Genomic DNA, 16,546 nt, shown 5'->3' with positions numbered 1-16,546 from the left:
TTTAGCAATCAAACATTATCAAAACTTTTCAAAAGGTCCAAGAAATTACATGTATTTCAGTCCCTTAAATTTAATGAATTTCAAATTAAAGTCTGTCCAGTGTCAAAATATATACACAATTTTTGTCAGTGAGACCTTTTTAGATTACCCATTATAAATATTTCCGCCATATAAGATCCCAGTTTATATCCCCAATAAAAAAAAGCATGCACAATAACCGTTTACAGCTTAAGGTCTCTATAAAAAGTTCATAAGATGGCACTTAAGTTTGATGCAGGGTTATAACATATAAAATTGTAGAATTTCATTAGAGCCAGAACAAACATTTACAGCATATTAGTCTGGTTTGGGAGAATATGTAACTTCATAACAGCTGTTACAGAATATACAGCATATTCAAACAGGATTATACATAGAAGGGCCACCTTATTGCTAGTAAGTGTCTTATAGTAAAATAAGGAAGTTTATCAGTTTCTTTACTCTTCACAGGTTTCTTTTCTCATTTAGAAAGCTTTGTATATTATTGATTTTCCCAAACCGCGGAGTTTCAATTTTGTTCTGCAGTTTCTAAGTTTAATTTTTTCTTTCTTTTTTGATACTTGTATTATTCACATTCTTTATTAATGGACTTCAGAGTTTCATTTAGCTATAGGAAGAAACGGCTATCATATACACTTTCTGTCGGAGCTTTTGAAATGCAGATGTGAATGCCAGATTGATTGTATAGCCACTGGGAGAGTTCGAAAGAATATATGAGAATAATATTATTCACCTGAAATTGCAAGGGATTTCTTTGATAAAATTATGTATCATCAAATATAGCCAGAAAGATAGGTGATCGAAAGTCGATAGCAACATGTGGTGCTAAGATGAATTTATCATATACACTTTCTGTTGAAATAGTTCACGCACAAACCTACCGCTTAAAATATCTATCTATTAACTGAAAATATGACCTTACCTCCTTGCTTTCCCCAACTCTCCGAATCCTTCAGGTCGATTCCCATCTGTCGTCCCAAAAAATTCACGTTATGCTGTTTTAATATTTTGGTTAAATAGTTCTTTCAATTTTCCTTTGCCCCTCCACCAAGTCAATTTTCGAGTCCAACTCAGCCCCTCAATACCCCTTGAAAGTTTCATCTCAATCCCCGAACTGTTCCTAAAATACACCAAATACCCTATTTTGATAACTTAAGTGCACATGGTTCCTTTCACTTTAAAAAAGTATTGAGAAAAAACTTTATCCCAACAGCGACCCTTAGTACCCACAATTTAAAAAGATTGGAGATTAAAAAAATTCAAATTGGAAATTCTAAGAGGTATACATTCCTTGTAACCCTTTGCCCTTATGCCCAAGTCAAGATTTAAGGTACACTTGAAATCCACAACTCTCCCTGAAAGTTTCACATTGACCCTCAAAGCTATTAAATAAGAAAAACAAGTTTTTTTAACTGAAAGTAAGGAGCGACATTAAAACTTAAAACGAACAGAAATTACTTCGTATATGAAAGGGGATGCTTCCTCATCAACGCCCCGCTCTTTACGCTAAAGTTTGACTCTTTCTCCCAACTCTTTTTTTTAAAACAGTAAACAACTTTAGCGTAAAGAGCGGGGGGTTGATGAGGAAGCAGCTCCTTTCATATACGAAGTAATTTCTGTTCATTTTAAGTTTTAATGTCGCTCCTTTCTTCCAGTTAAAAACAATTTGTTTTTTTTTAATTTCTGAACGTTTTTGAATCAATGCATGTTTTGATTTTGGCTATTTATTTTTTTTTTGGCTAAATGGCTTTCTCATAATTTTGATCGAATGAGTTTGAGAAAAAAAGAGCGGGGGAAGAAGCCTATTTGCCCTCCGATTTTTTGGGTAATTAAAACTGCAACTAGAACTTTTAATTTTTTACGAATCTTTTTGTTAGTAAAATATATACGTAACTTATAAATTAGCTTACGTAAATACCTTTTGTATTCTCAGGTTTTTATTACATATATGAGGGGGTTCCCACCCCCTCGTCAGTACCTCGCTCTTTACATTAAAGCTTAAATTTTACCCCAATTCGATGAGAATGACCCCTGAATGACAAAAGCCGTAGAATAAATAGTTGAAAGTACTAAAAATACTTTAGTGTAAAGAGCGAGGTATTAGGAGGAGGTGAGCCACTCATATGGGTAATAATTTCTGTTCGTTTTAAGTTTTAGTGCTGCTCTTTACTTCAAGCTGAAAAAAAAACTTTTTCATATTTATTTTTCCATTGTTTTTTTTTCAAATAATGCTAGTAAATCCTGCGCTCCCTTCATGGAAATTTTCTTCCCCCATGACAAATTCTTCGATGGATAGTTCCCCAGCATATCCCCCTCTTCTCAACCCTCCCCCAACCAAAAAATCCTCCTGAAAACCCCTGTACACTTCCCAATAACCATTACTATATGTAAGTACTGGTCAAAGTTTGTAACTTGTAGCCCCTCCCACGGGGACTATGGGGGAGTAAGTCACCCCAAAGACATAGTTATAAGGTTTTTCGACTACGATGAATAAAATGGCTATCTCAGAATTTGATCCGTTGACTTTGGGAAAATAATTAGCGTGGGAGGGGGCCTACGTGCCCTACAATTTTGTGTTCACTTAAAAAGGGCACTAGAACTTTTCATTTGCGTTAGAATGAGCCCTCTCACAACATTCTAGGACAACTGGGTCGATACGATCACCCGTGGGGAAAAAAAACAAACAAACAAATAAACACTTATTTGTAGATAGAAGCTTGAGACTTCTACAGTAGGGTTCTCTGATGCGCTGAATCTGATGGTGAGATTCATTTTCGTTAAGATTCTATGACTTTTAGGGGGTGTTTCCCCCTATTTTATAAAATTACGCAAATTTTCTCAGGCTCGTAACTTTTCATGGGTAAGACTAACTTGACGAAAATTATATATTTAAAATCAGCATTAAAATGCGATTCTTTTGATGTAGCTATTAGTATCAAAATTATTGGTAGCTTTTGGTATCCATTTTTTAGAGTTTTGATTACTATTGAGCCGGGTCGCTCCTTACTACAGTTTGTTATCACGAACTGTTTGATCCCTCGGATACTGCAGACACGCTTTTTTGATTACATGGCCATACATTCAGTCTTTTTATTTACATTACAAGTTTTCCGTGAATATATTATAGGTTCCATGTAGGTTGTTATCCAAAAAAGTTTAGGTGGACAGGAGAAAATACATTTATATTCCCTAGCTCTACTTCCTCTTCCAAGAAAAGATTTGAGGTCCGATTCCCTCATTTCACATCTCATGAATAGTTTGTAGACAAGTTCAAGGTGAAGAAATCATGATAGTATTAGGACTATTGACCCACTTTTGAATTTGATACCTTAAAATTTCTTGTCGTATAGAGAGATGTAACCGGATTCCTGGAGTTCAAATTATGATATATTTGTTCTTTGTTTCGAGTGATGCTAAAGAGTGTTTTTTTTTTTACAATTTTAAATTGTATATTACTCAGCGTTGGTATTTTAGCTGGTGATACCAATATGTTCTCAAACCATTATTTTTGCGCACTGTTTAATGACTTTGCTGTTATACAATAATATTTATTTCGATGCTTAGGTTCTTAAGATAATTTGAATTGTATACTAAGATTTATTAATATCAAAGCTAGTGTAAGACTATGAAAAACGTTATAGGTTAGTTTTGTTCTTTTATATTTGGCCTTTTTTGTTTTCAGTAAAGGGCTAGTTTTCTATAGTCATAAAAACATGGGAAAATATAAAGAGTTTGTTTATTTGCAGTAGTTTTATTAATATATGTTAGATAGACTGTCAAGCAATAATTTTTGTTCCTTTGGCGTTTCAACCTTGCTCTTTACTTCCCTCAGAAAAGCTTAGTTTTATAAAATTAATGTTTGATCGTTTTTAATTTAAATTTAATCTAGAAGCAACACTGCCATAGCTTTCTAGTTTATCTCTGGGAGGGTGGTAGCCTCTCATATATGGAATGATTTCTTTTCGTTTTAAGTTTTAATGTTGCTCTTTACTTCCAGTTGATTTTTTCTTTTAATTTGATGTCCGACAAATTTTCAAATAATGCCCGAATATCCTCCTCCCTCGTATTAATTTTTCTTGGAAAGTTCCTCCAGAAGCATTTCTTCCCATGGAAAAATCTTTCCGTTGAAAATCCCCCCCCCTGCAAAGATCTCACTCCAAAAAAACTTCTGTACATTTCCCAATGACAAATACTAGGCTATATGTAAACAATGGGCAAATTGAGCAACTTACAACCGTTTCTTCGAAGACTGTGTTGACCAAAAGAAAGAGCAAATTGACAAATTTGAATAACTTGATTTAATTTATTTCTGAAATGCTTAAAGAAAATATAAAAACAGGAGTCCAGTTTTTTTTATCAAAAACTTATTTAAGAAATAAAGCTCAAAATCACTCACATTTTGGCGGTTAATCGTAAATTTTGGTATAGTATAAAAAACAGCATTGGTTAAGAATTACCATCGTCACCCTTGATAAAGACAGATTCTCCACATAGTCACATAAAAGGGACAAATCCATGATTGGAATTAAATAAAAAAACTAATTTTTTTAGCTGAAAGTAAGGAGCGACATTAAAACTTAAAACGAACAGAAATTACTCGGTATATGAAATGGGTTTTCCCCTCCGCAATCCCTTGCTCTTTACGCTAAAGCTTTTAATTGTTTTAAAAAGTAGAATTGTGGCAAAGAGTCAAACTTTAGCGTAAAGAGCGGGGGATTGCGGAGGGGAAAATTCATTTCTATACCGAGTAATTTCTGTTCGTTTTAAGTTTTAATGTCGCTCCTTACTTTCAGCTAAAAAAATTAGTTTTTTTTTATTTAATTTCTGAACGTTTTTGAATTAATGCATGTTTGTTTTTGGCTCTCCGCACATAAATTATTAAAATAAAATTTGTATATTAATTCTTTTTTTGGCTAAATGGCTTTCTCTTAGTTTTGATCTGACGATTTTGAGAAATAAGGGGTGGAGAAGGAGGCCTAGTTGCCCTCCAATTTTTCGGTTACTTAAAAAGGCCACTAGAACTTTTAATTTTTAACGAACGTTTTTATTAGTAAAAAATATACGTAACTTAAGAATTAACTTACGTAACAAACTTTCATAATCTAATATTTTTATTATGTATACGAGGGGGTTTGTACCCTCGTTAATACCTCGCTCTTTACACTAAATCGTAAGTTTTGTCCCAATTCTTTAAGAATGACCCCTGAATCAGAAAGGCCGTAGAATAAATAGTTGAAATTACTAAAAATACTTTAGCATAAAGAGTGAGGTATATATCTCCTCCTAAATACCTCGCTCTTTATGCTAAAGTATTTTTAGAACCCCTCATATGCGTAATAATCTCTGTTCGTTTTAAGTTTCAATGCTACTCCTTCCTTTCATTTGAAAAAACGTTTTCATGTTTATTTTTCATTGTTTTCTTATAGTAATGTAGAAAATCCTGCGCCCTTTTCATTGAATTTTTCTTCCCCCATGACAGATTCCTCCAAGCAAAGATCCTCCAACATAGCCCCCTCCCCTCAGCCCCACCCCCAAACAAAATTAAATCCCCCTGAAAACGTATGTACACTTCCCAATAACCATTACTATATGTAAACACTGGTCAAAGTTTGTGACTTGCAGCCCCTCCCCCAGGGATTTTGGAGGAGTAAGTCATCCCCAAAGACATAGTTATTATGGCTTTCGACTATGCTGAACATAATGGCTATCTCAAAATTTTGATACGTTGACTTTGGGGAAAAAATGAGCGTGGGAGGGGGCCTAGATTCCCTCCAATTTTTTTGGTCACTTAAAAAGGGCGCTAGAACTTTTCATTTCCGTTAGAATAAGCCCCCTTGAAACATTCTAGGACCACTTGGTCGATACGATGATCCCTGGGGAAAAGAAAAAAAAAACAAAAAAAAAAACAAATAAACACGCACCCGTGATTTGTCTTCTGGCAAAAAATACAAAATTCCACATTTTTATAGATAGGAGCTTGAAACTTCTACAGTAGGGTTCTCTGATACGCTGAATCTGATGGTGTCATTTTTGTTAAGATTCTATGACTTTTAGGGGGTGTTTTCCTCTATTTTCTTAAATAAGGCAAAGTTTCTCAGGCTCGTAACTTTTAATGGGTAAGTCTAAACTTGATCAATTTTATATATTTAAAATCAGCATCAAAATTTGATTCTTTTGATGTAGCTATTGATATCAAAATTCAATTTTTTAGAGTTTTGGTCACTATTGAGCCGGGTCGCTCCTTACTACAGTTCGTTACCACGAATTGCTTGAAAACTGCTGGACAAGGAATTTAAACCTATAATATTCTGACTCAAAGTCTTACACTCTATTCTACACACTACACCCTCTCTAGCTGCTCTTCAATCTTATTGATCCTTAATAAAGGCACTAGAACTATTAATTTTTGTTCGAATGAACCGCGAAACATCTTTCTATGATGTTCTCGTGAACCACTAGCCCCAGTAGAAAAAAAAAGAAAAAAGAAGGGTTTCAGGCTCTTGTTTGAAATCACCATAATTTTTTTGGCCACAAAGGCTTACATCTAAGATTATCCAAAATAATAGTTACCTTTCCAGCATCAGTGACAGATGGCAATTTTTTCTTATTATGCAGTTTTTTTTAGCACTTTTTTCAATTTAAGGTTACTATGGGCTGTGGTTCATTCTTTCCTAGGTTTCAGCTACTGCTGCAACCATAATACATAGCATTGTACTGGTTGTTAAGGTTAGTTGGGCTGTTTCTTTAGTAAAATTTTAGAAGTATTTTCTAAAATGTGTAGCCTATGCTTCCACAAAGTTATACCGTGAATTGAGAAAATATGTAAAAGTATAAAATCTACGGAATGCTAGTTACCACATAATAGTTATCTGCGGATCAGAGCACAAGTTTCGCCGACATTGAATTAGTCTTTTTAGGGTAGCATATAAGCATGATGTGCTATCTCTCTTAGATCTCACTGTAGAAAAAAAAAGATGCTGCAGAGTGAAAAAGGCTTTAAAATTCTAAGCTGAGCACGCTGGATTAGAGTTAGTTAGTTTATCGCTTATACTGAATTTCCTTTATTGAGGTAGCTTATAATATTTGCTTTTGCAGTTGCTGAACATGTTTGGTATGCTGTGACTGAACTGTCTGTGTTTTGTTCTTCATGAGCTTTGTAAAGCAGAAATGCTACCTAGTAATGGTCTGGTGTTTGTGCTGAGATAGGTGCAGTTATCTTATACCGTATTTTTCATAATCAAATGTTTGGTATACAAAATAGATGCAGAAATAGATTTTTCAATGACAGAGACAGACATGGAGTATTTTCATAATCTAGCCACGTAAAAAGTATAATTCAAATGGTAAATTTGGTACATTTCTTTTTGCTCCTTTCTTGATTTGACAGCTTTGAGCACCCTGGCGTTTTGTCAAATATTGTTGGAATATTTTAACTGGGTTGTGACCAAGGTTAACAGAGGTCTTTGCTCTTTGTTGATAGATCCTAGTTCGGTCTTATCCGTTTCTTCTGAAACCCTTTTCAGTGCTGAGCTTGTTGTTTTGGACCCCAACAAATAAAACTGTTCCGCTTTGGGACATTTCTCAATCCATTAGTAAAGAGGAGGTCCAACTGAAAATGCAGAAAGTTGGACTTCTAGGCGTTACACCTAGCTTACCCGAGTCTTTTCTCTTGCCTGATAATCTTCCAATACGGTAACGTCTCCTAAGGCCTCTTTTGGGCTTTCAGACTTACAGGGACCTTATGCCTGACAGTGCTGGTATACTATCGTCACAAAATGCATTTGTCTTGGATTGGTTCCGTGTTGGCTGAAGTTGGATTATATGGGGTTGTTAACGGTTATTAAAATCTAGATTAGGCCTCTTAGCACCCAATGGTTTGACTTACTGACTTAAGGCTCATCCGTCCTTGGAGGTCATTTTAGGGCCTGTTTCTTAATAATGGCGTGAATTTGTCTCCTGTATGACCCACAGTCATCTGGAGTTGGATTTGATGAGAACTTTTGATCAGAGTTTAAGATGTTCAATGAATTCGATACATGAGGTTCGATCAAAGCAGGTATTAACAGAAATGTGGTCCAAAGGCTGTGAGTTGGCATCTGCATTTACCTTCAACATCCATGTTTCACCTGATCCTATTGTGGTGGGGATAATCAGAGTATTTTGAGGACTTTGTTAGCAACGACTTGTAGGTCCTCAAGCGTTTCAGTCATTTCAACGGTTTCGTTATCATAGCCTAGTTTGTCTGTCAGGACACCCCCTATATCTGTTCCACAAGTTGTTTGAATCAGGGATCAAAAACTTGTGTGCGAAAGAGGTAAAACAGTTCTGGGGACAAGATGCACCCTTGAACGACTACTGTGGACTGTTAGAAGCTGTCAATGAGATCATCAATATTCATGACCTGGATGCTCAATTTATAGTGATCCAAAAGGTGTCGTGGAATTCTGTAACAGAGGAGAATATACCAGAGGGTTTTTCTCCAAATAAGGTCAAATCCTTATTTGAATTCATTGAAAAGCTGGTGTGGGTCACTGCCGTATTCCAGATATTTCTCCAAAGTCTTCCTCAAGTCGATCTTCCAGGGCAAAAACCAGCTAAGTGTTCACGGAAGACCCAGCCCTGATCCATAGAAATATAACGCCACTGAGGATCTGGGTGGTTTGACTTGTTATTATAATAGAACGGTAATTATCACCTATTGCCTTTGACCCTTGATTTAAACACTCAATTTTACTTCTTTCTTTGTGCCTTCCTCTCTGCGTCCCTCTCTTTCTTCCTTTCTTGTTTGCTCTCTTCAATCGTTCCATCTCATTTCTTGTTTAAAATGTAAAAACCTGCATTGACATTTCTCATCATTTTAATATTGATTCATGAATACTCTTTGCTTATCCTCGAAGATTTTAAGCTTAACGGAGTGAGCTGTTGAAGCTGGTTGTTTACTGCTAGTTAAAAATCGATACAGTCTTATTCCACTACTGTCCACACAGAAGTTTTATTTGAAAGCAACAGAATGAAAGCTTAAAAGGATAAAAGCATGATTTATCTCTCTAATTCCCTTTGGTCATATACTAAGGAGTTAAAATTTGGGATTTTTCGCTTTGAAATAGGCCTAGCTCTATGCATTTAGGAAAACGAAAAAGAAGAGACATACACTTATTAATAAAAAAGCTACGGGAAAAGTTAATGTACTGTCACTATTGGGATATACATTGTGTTATTGTTAACAGATATCTTCAACAGAAAACAAAGAGAAAGAAAGAACCTCAACAAGCTTTTAAAACATCTAAAATGTTATAAAACCAGACACATCATATCAAACAGTTTGTGGTAACGAACTGTAGTAAGGAGCGACCCGGCCCAATAGTAAACGAAACTCTAAAAAAATGGAATTTTGATACCAGTAGCTACATCAAAAGAATCGTATTTTAATGCTGATTTAAAATATAAAAGTTTCGTAAAGTTTAATCTTACCCATCAAAAGTTACGAGCCTGAGGAAATATGCCTTATTTTAGGAAATAGAGAAAAACAACCCTTAATAGTCATAGAATCTTAAAGAAGATCACACCATCGCATTCAGCGTCTCAGAGAACCCCACTGTGAAAGTTTAAAGCTCCTATCTGCAAAAATATGGACATTGGTATTTTTTGCCAGAAGACCGATCACGGGTGCGTGTTTATTTGTTTGTTTTTTTCTTTTTCCCAAGGGGGATTGTATTGAACCAGTGGTCCTAGAATGTTGCAAGAGAGCTCATTCTAACGGAAATTAGAAGTTCTAGTGCCCTTTTTAAGTGACCAGAAAAAATTGGAGGGCACCTAGGCCCCCTCCCACCATCATTTTTCCCCAATGTCACCGGATCGAAATTCTGATAGCCACTGTTTACTGTTTTTACTGTTTTAAAAAGTAGAGTAAAGAGAAAGAGTCAAACTTTAGTGTAAAGAGCGGGGCATTGAGGAGGAAAAGCCCCTTACGTGTACGGAGTAATTTCTGTTCAATTTAAGTTTTAATGTCGCTCCTTACTTTCAGTTAAAAAAAACTTTTTTTTTTTAATTAATCCACATCAAAACTGGACATGTATATATGTATATATATATCTATATATATATATATATATATATATATATATATATATATATATATATATATATATATATATATATATATATATATATATATATATATATATATATATATATATATATATATATAGATCAATAAGCATAGTTTCCTGAAAAAGTATAGCCTAAAGAGGAAATAAATAATTATCTACTTTGGTCTATATTTATTTAAAAAAAAAAAAACTGAAAAAAAATTATTTTTTCGAACAGCAAAATAGAGCCATAATAAAGCTTAAGACGAGCAGTAATAATCTCCATTCAAGTCCTATGATATATCAAACAGGTACTGATTTACTCAGGATTGTAGCCTTTGATGGGTAGTACTAAACTTAATTAATATTATGTGTTCGGAATTTCCGTAATAAACCAATTCTTTTGATACATATACTGACATCAAAATCCCATTTTTTTTAATTTCGGTTACTATCAAGCCGCGTCGCATCATACTTACCATGAGTTGCTTGATAAAAGATTAAATCTTCGTGCTTTCTGGCATAAAAGGTGGAAAGGTGTTGGGGTGTCTTGATTATCTTCAGGAATTTTCCCAGGAGGAGAGGGGCGAACTTTACCAGAAATTTTTTTATCGACGTTGGGTTTAAAAGATGGACATTGTTCCTCATGATTCAAAAGAAAAATATCGATCTTCCCTTAGATCTTTGCCATTTGTTCAACGTAGTTGAAAGGTCTTGAAATTATATCTTTGAAGATGAAAAGCCACCCCCACAGCCCTCAAGACAAGGGTTGTAAGTTACACCCTTAGATCGTATAAGGCTCTTATAGAAATCGTTGTCATAGAAACTTGAAAAACGCTTTATTTGATTGGAAATTGAGAGGACTAGTGCCTTTTTTCTTAGTCGAAAGTAATCGGAGGTCAAATGCCCTCCTCGATGTCGACTATTTCCCCAACCCCTCCCAATCAAAATTTTGAGATATACATTTTGTTCAACGTATTTGAAAGGTCCGAAGAAGATGTCTTTGATTATGAAAAATTCCCCCTAGCACTCAGGGCAAGGGTTGTAAGTTATGCCTTGGGGCATATAGTTTTTTTTATAGAAAGTGTGGTGATATAAACTTCGAAGGAGGCTCATTGGATCGGTAATCAGAAGCCCTAGTGGCCTTTTTAAGGGTCAAATTCATCAGAGGCAAGCTAAACCCCCCCCCCTACACACACACGTCATATTGTCCCAAAATGCTTCTAATAGAAATTTTGAGACAGTCATTTTATTTAAAATAGTCTAAATACCGCATAAAAACGCTTTTTGGGGTTGAAACAAACCCCAGGGCCTGGAGGCAAGGGCTCTAAGTCATGCCCAGGAGACATTTAAAGTTTTTATAGAAGGGATGGTTTCATAAACTTTAGAAGAGGCTCATATGGATGAAAATTAGAGGTTCTAGTTCCTTTTAAAGAGTCAAAAGTGATGAAGGGCAGTCTCCCAGTTACCCCCCTACCCCTCTTCACCAAACGAGTTTGATTTCTTAGTACTTATTTAGTTTACTTAGATCCTTCTACGCCTGGGGGGTGCAGAGGGCAGCAACGGTTGACCTTCAACTTGACCGATCTTGTGCCAAAGACCAAAGTTCATTCAAAATGGTTTGGAGACTCGTTGCCTCTTTCTCTTTGTATTTATCAAGTGTTATGCGTTGTTTTCTACTCCTTCGAATGCCAAGTGGGGTTCAATACCGTAAATCGTGTGGGAGGCGTCCTTCTCACATATGGGTCATATGCTCCCAATACTTCCATCTTCTCATTCTGATCTCGTCGGTCACCATTGGTTGTTCGGTATCAGCTGTAATCTAAGCATTCGTTACTCTATCGGTCCAATGTACCGAAAGGATTCTACGCAGGCAATTACTCTCGAAGTCAAGTAGTCTTTTCTCAGCATTCTTTAAAAAGTTCCAGGACTCGCATCCACATAAAAGTACAGAGAGTACATTACTCCTAATCATTTGCAATTTCAACTTCTGAGAGCAGTATCTGCATCTACAAATATTCTCCAGCTAAGAAAATGCTCCACCTGCATACGCTATGCGTAGCAAGACTTCTCTGTCACAATTCCTATCTTGGGTAATTGTACTACCGAGGTAATTAAATTCTCTGACCTCTTCAATCAGTCTGATTAAAATTTTGATATAGCGATTTTGCTCAAAATAGTTCAAAGAACATATAACAATAACCTTAGGGTTGATACAAATCCCCAGTGTCCTGGGGATAGGTTTGTAGGTCATACCCTCAGGTCGTATAAGGTTTTCATGGAATGGGTGATCGTATAAACTTCAGATGGGGCTCATTTGCTTTGGAATTGGAAGATACAATCCTCTCTTTAAGAGTCAAAAGTGATTTAAGGGCAACCGGTGCCCCCCCCCTCTTGCTCATCGTTTACCCAAACACATCTAATCAAAATTCGGAGAAATAAATTTTGTTCCTTGTAGTTGAAGAATTCGGAAATTATGTCTTTGAGTAAGACACCCCCATCCCCACAGCTCTCAGGGTGAGGGTTGTAACTTATGTCTCGAGGGTATAAAAGGCTTAGAAGAAAGGGTGGCTGAGTATACTTCGAAGGGGACTTAATGGATTGGTAGTCTAAATTTCTAGTGCCCTTTTTAAGAGTTATAGTGGTCAAAGGGCAGCCAGCCCCCCTCCCAAACACGTCGTGTTTTACCGAAATACATGGAATAAAAAATTTCGAGAAAATCATTTTATTCAAAATAGGCTAAAGATCATATAAAAATGCTTTTGGGGTAGGTAGAAACCACCAAAGCCTAAGGGAGGGTTTTAAGTTATGCCGCGCAGCATTTACAATTTTTACAGAAAGGATGGTTGTTTAACTTTAGAATAGGCTCATTTTGGTTGAAAATTGGTAGTTCTACTTCCTTTTTAACCGTCAAAATAGATGGAGGGCATTTAACCCTTCCCCCATCGACAACCCCTCTTTTCACCAAATGCATTGAAATTATGAGATGGCAGATTTGGTTGAAAATAGTTCAAAGAACATATAATAATGCCTCTAGGGTTGACAAAAACCCCCAGGCCCTGGGGATAGGGTTGTAAGTTATGGCATGAGAGTATATAAGGCTTTTATGGAGTGTGCGGTCGTATAAACTACATATGGGGTTATTTGATTTGGAACTGTAAGTTATAGTGACTTTTTTTTAGAGTCAAAGTCAAGTCAAAATCAAAGAGCAACCGCCCCCCGCCTTCTAGGGTTATCATTTCCCTTAACATCTCCAATCAAAATTTGGAAGATAACAATTTTTTTTATAGTTGAGTGTTTCGGAAATTATGTCTGTGAGGAAGATACCCCTTCCCCCTACATCCCTCAGGGCGAGGGTCGTAAGCTATGGCCTAGGGCATATAGGGTTCTTATAGAAAGGGTGGTCGTATATACTTTGGAGGGGACTAATTGGATTTGTAATCAGAAGTTCTAGGGCCCTTTGTAAGAGTCAAGGTGATCAGAGCGTAGCTATCTCTCCTCAAACCCCCACCCCCACACACACAGACACACGCACACGTCGTGTTTTCCCGAGATGTATCCAAAATAGATATTTGATACAGTCCTTTTATTCAAAATATTCCAAGGATTATATAGCAAGACCTTTGAGGTTGATAAAGACCACCAGGGCCTGAGGGTGAGGGGTGTAAGCTATGTGCCAGAGGCATTTAAGGCTCCTACGTAAGGGATGGCTATACAAACTTTAGAGGTGGCTCATTTGGTTGAAATTGGAAGTTCTAGTTGCCTTTTAACAGCCAATAGCGATGGAGGTCAACTAGCCCCCCAAACTACCACTCTTTACAACAACTGTATCTGAATGAAATTTTGCAATGGCAATTTTGTTTAAAATAGCCCAAAAAACATATAACAATGTGTTCAGGGTTGGCAAAACACCCCAGAGCCCTGGGGCAAGGGCTTTAAGTTCTGCCGTGGGGTAATATAAGGTTTTTATGGAATGAGCGGTCATATTAAATTCAGATTGGTCTCATTTGATTTTAAATCGGAAGTTATAGTACCGTTTTTAAGAGTCAAAGTGATTTGAGAACCCCATGCCCATCTTTTCCCATAACAAACATCCAAAAAAAGTTTTGAGACATCAATTTTTTCAGCATTGTTGAATAGTTCAAAAATTATATATTTGGGGATGACACCCCCTAGGTCTCTGGGCAAGGGCTGCAAGCTATGCAATACGTTCATCGTTTATCTATAGTATGTTTTATTGAGAAAAGGTATGCATGTTTAACTTCTACTTTCCCAAAATTTGAAGGGCATTAAGATGAGTCTTTCAGGAAACGTTGAGGGGAGTTTTGAAATAAATCATAACATTTTATGTGTATATAGGCTGTCAAAAGGGTATAATTCAGGGATGACTGAGTATATTAATTTGGAATTTTCATGAAATGATAAGAGAGATGACCAATTGAACAAAAAGGTAATATTTGCAGCCGACTATAACTACAACTACTGCTGCTTCTACTGCTACCACACGTAATGTTGCTATTACCATTACTATCACTAAAACTACTACATCTGTAGCGAATACTGCTAAGGTTGAGAATATTGAAACAAATATCTGAGGAAACATTAAGGGAAAAGTTGAACTAAAACAAAATATACTATGTGCATACGGATTGCTGATACAGGCGCATCAGCAATATCTTTGGAACGACTTATTACATCGAGAGAAAACTTCAGGGGCATCATGAGTGGGATATGCAGTTGACCAAAAGCCAAAATATACTCGTTACTACTGTTATTAATATTGCTGCTACTACTGTTACTACTAATAGTTATACACTATTACTACTACTACTGTTCCTACTACTACCACTACTACTATGATACTAGTACAATTAAGGCAAAACATACGAAGGTGACAATTTAACAGAATATTGAAGGGGAATTTGAACTAAATTAAAACACATTATGTGCTTGCAGAATGTCAAAAGGGCGTATCTCAAGAATTAATTTGGGTATTAAGATGAAACTTTAAGAGAATACTTAAAAGGGAAGATCAATTGACAAAATCGTAATATATGCATGTCACTCCTAAGACTAATAAAGTTGCTACTTTTCCTTATGCTACTACTGTTACTATAAACTACTCCAACTACTTCTTTAATTGTAAGACATTGTAAGGCTTAGAGTATTAAGGTGAAAGGGGAGTCCTACTTAATGAACGAGTAAATATAAATGAAATGAAAGTAATGAAACTTAATGAAAGTAAATGAACACCGAAAACGAGCAGCAAAAACAATAAAGAGTAGAGCGAAACTGAAAACGAAGAAATATTGCCATAAATGGGTCTGGTGTTGCATTTCTTCAAACCCACGAAGAGACTAAAGCATATTTTACATTTTATTGAGGACTAAATTGACATATAATATTTAATGTATGTTTAGCCATTCGATTTTTCAATACATTTAAAAAAACAGACTCACATATAAGTAAGTAAGTAGTAAGTAAGACGGTACTAGAACCGTAAGGTCCAAACCGGCGGCGCTGATTTCCATTTCATGGCCCTTCAGCCAGGAAGTGTAATGGGGGGGTGCCAACCATCCTAAGCTTTCACACACCCTTCCTGCTTACCTTCCCCAGATTTCTCCAGATACCCCATTTAGAGCTGGGTCAAGTCTGGCTGAGCTTACAGAGTCACGCCACTAACCCCCGTCCCAAATTAAATAACTGGTCACAAATTGGATTGAAGCCATGCCCCTTGGACACAGAATTCTGATGCCAGCGTGCCAACCACTCAGCCAGGACGGCTTAAAGACTCACATATAATTTGATTTAAAGTCAAGACTAGAGTTTTCTCTGAGCCTTACTCGCACTCTATAACAGTATTTCTTCTTGTCATAATGTGAGAAAACCCCTAATCAAGTTAAAAGAAAAGAAACAAAGAATATACTTCCAAAACAGAAAAATTCCATCCTTACAAAAGGATGTCCGACGGAATCCTTTGAATCCTATCCACTAGAATATGAAGTTATATGTTTTGTGAAAAAAAAAAAATTCTTACTAGGAGTTATCGATGCAATTTTTGTATATTATCTGGATCGCCTCCATGAAATGAGAATTTAAAGTCTCAAGGTTTCTATTAATTAGTAGATAACACCAAACCACTGCAAAATACCTCATTTTTGCCATTTTTTGCTGTAAAACAACAACTTTAGTAGTCTCTTTTTTCAATTTTCAGTCTCTCTTTCTCTATCTCTCTTTTTTCTCGTCTCAATATGTCTCTCTCTTTCCCCTCCTCTTCGCTACTCTATTCTTTCTCTCTCTCTCTCTCTCTCTCTCTCTCTCTCTCTCTCTCTCTCTCTCTCTCTCTCTCTCTCTCTCTCTCTCTCTTTCTAGGTCAATTTTACTACATCTTTCTCTGTATCCCTCTCTCTTGGCCTGTT

General features: G+C 36.1%; 1 protein-coding gene across 2 annotated transcripts in view; it reads right to left on the bottom strand.

The window, feature by feature from the left end:
• The window catches only part of LOC136031503 (acetylcholine receptor subunit alpha-like), a 166,905-nt gene that overhangs the window by 88,621 nt on the left and 61,738 nt on the right, over nt 1–16,546 (bottom strand). The window lies entirely within an intron of this gene.

Source organism: Artemia franciscana, chromosome 9 (genome assembly GCF_032884065.1).
Source record: "Artemia franciscana chromosome 9, ASM3288406v1, whole genome shotgun sequence".
NCBI lineage: Eukaryota > Metazoa > Arthropoda > Branchiopoda > Anostraca > Artemiidae > Artemia > Artemia franciscana.
The sequence above is the reverse complement of the archived record's forward strand: the minus strand, read 5'-3'. Positions and strand labels throughout refer to the sequence as shown.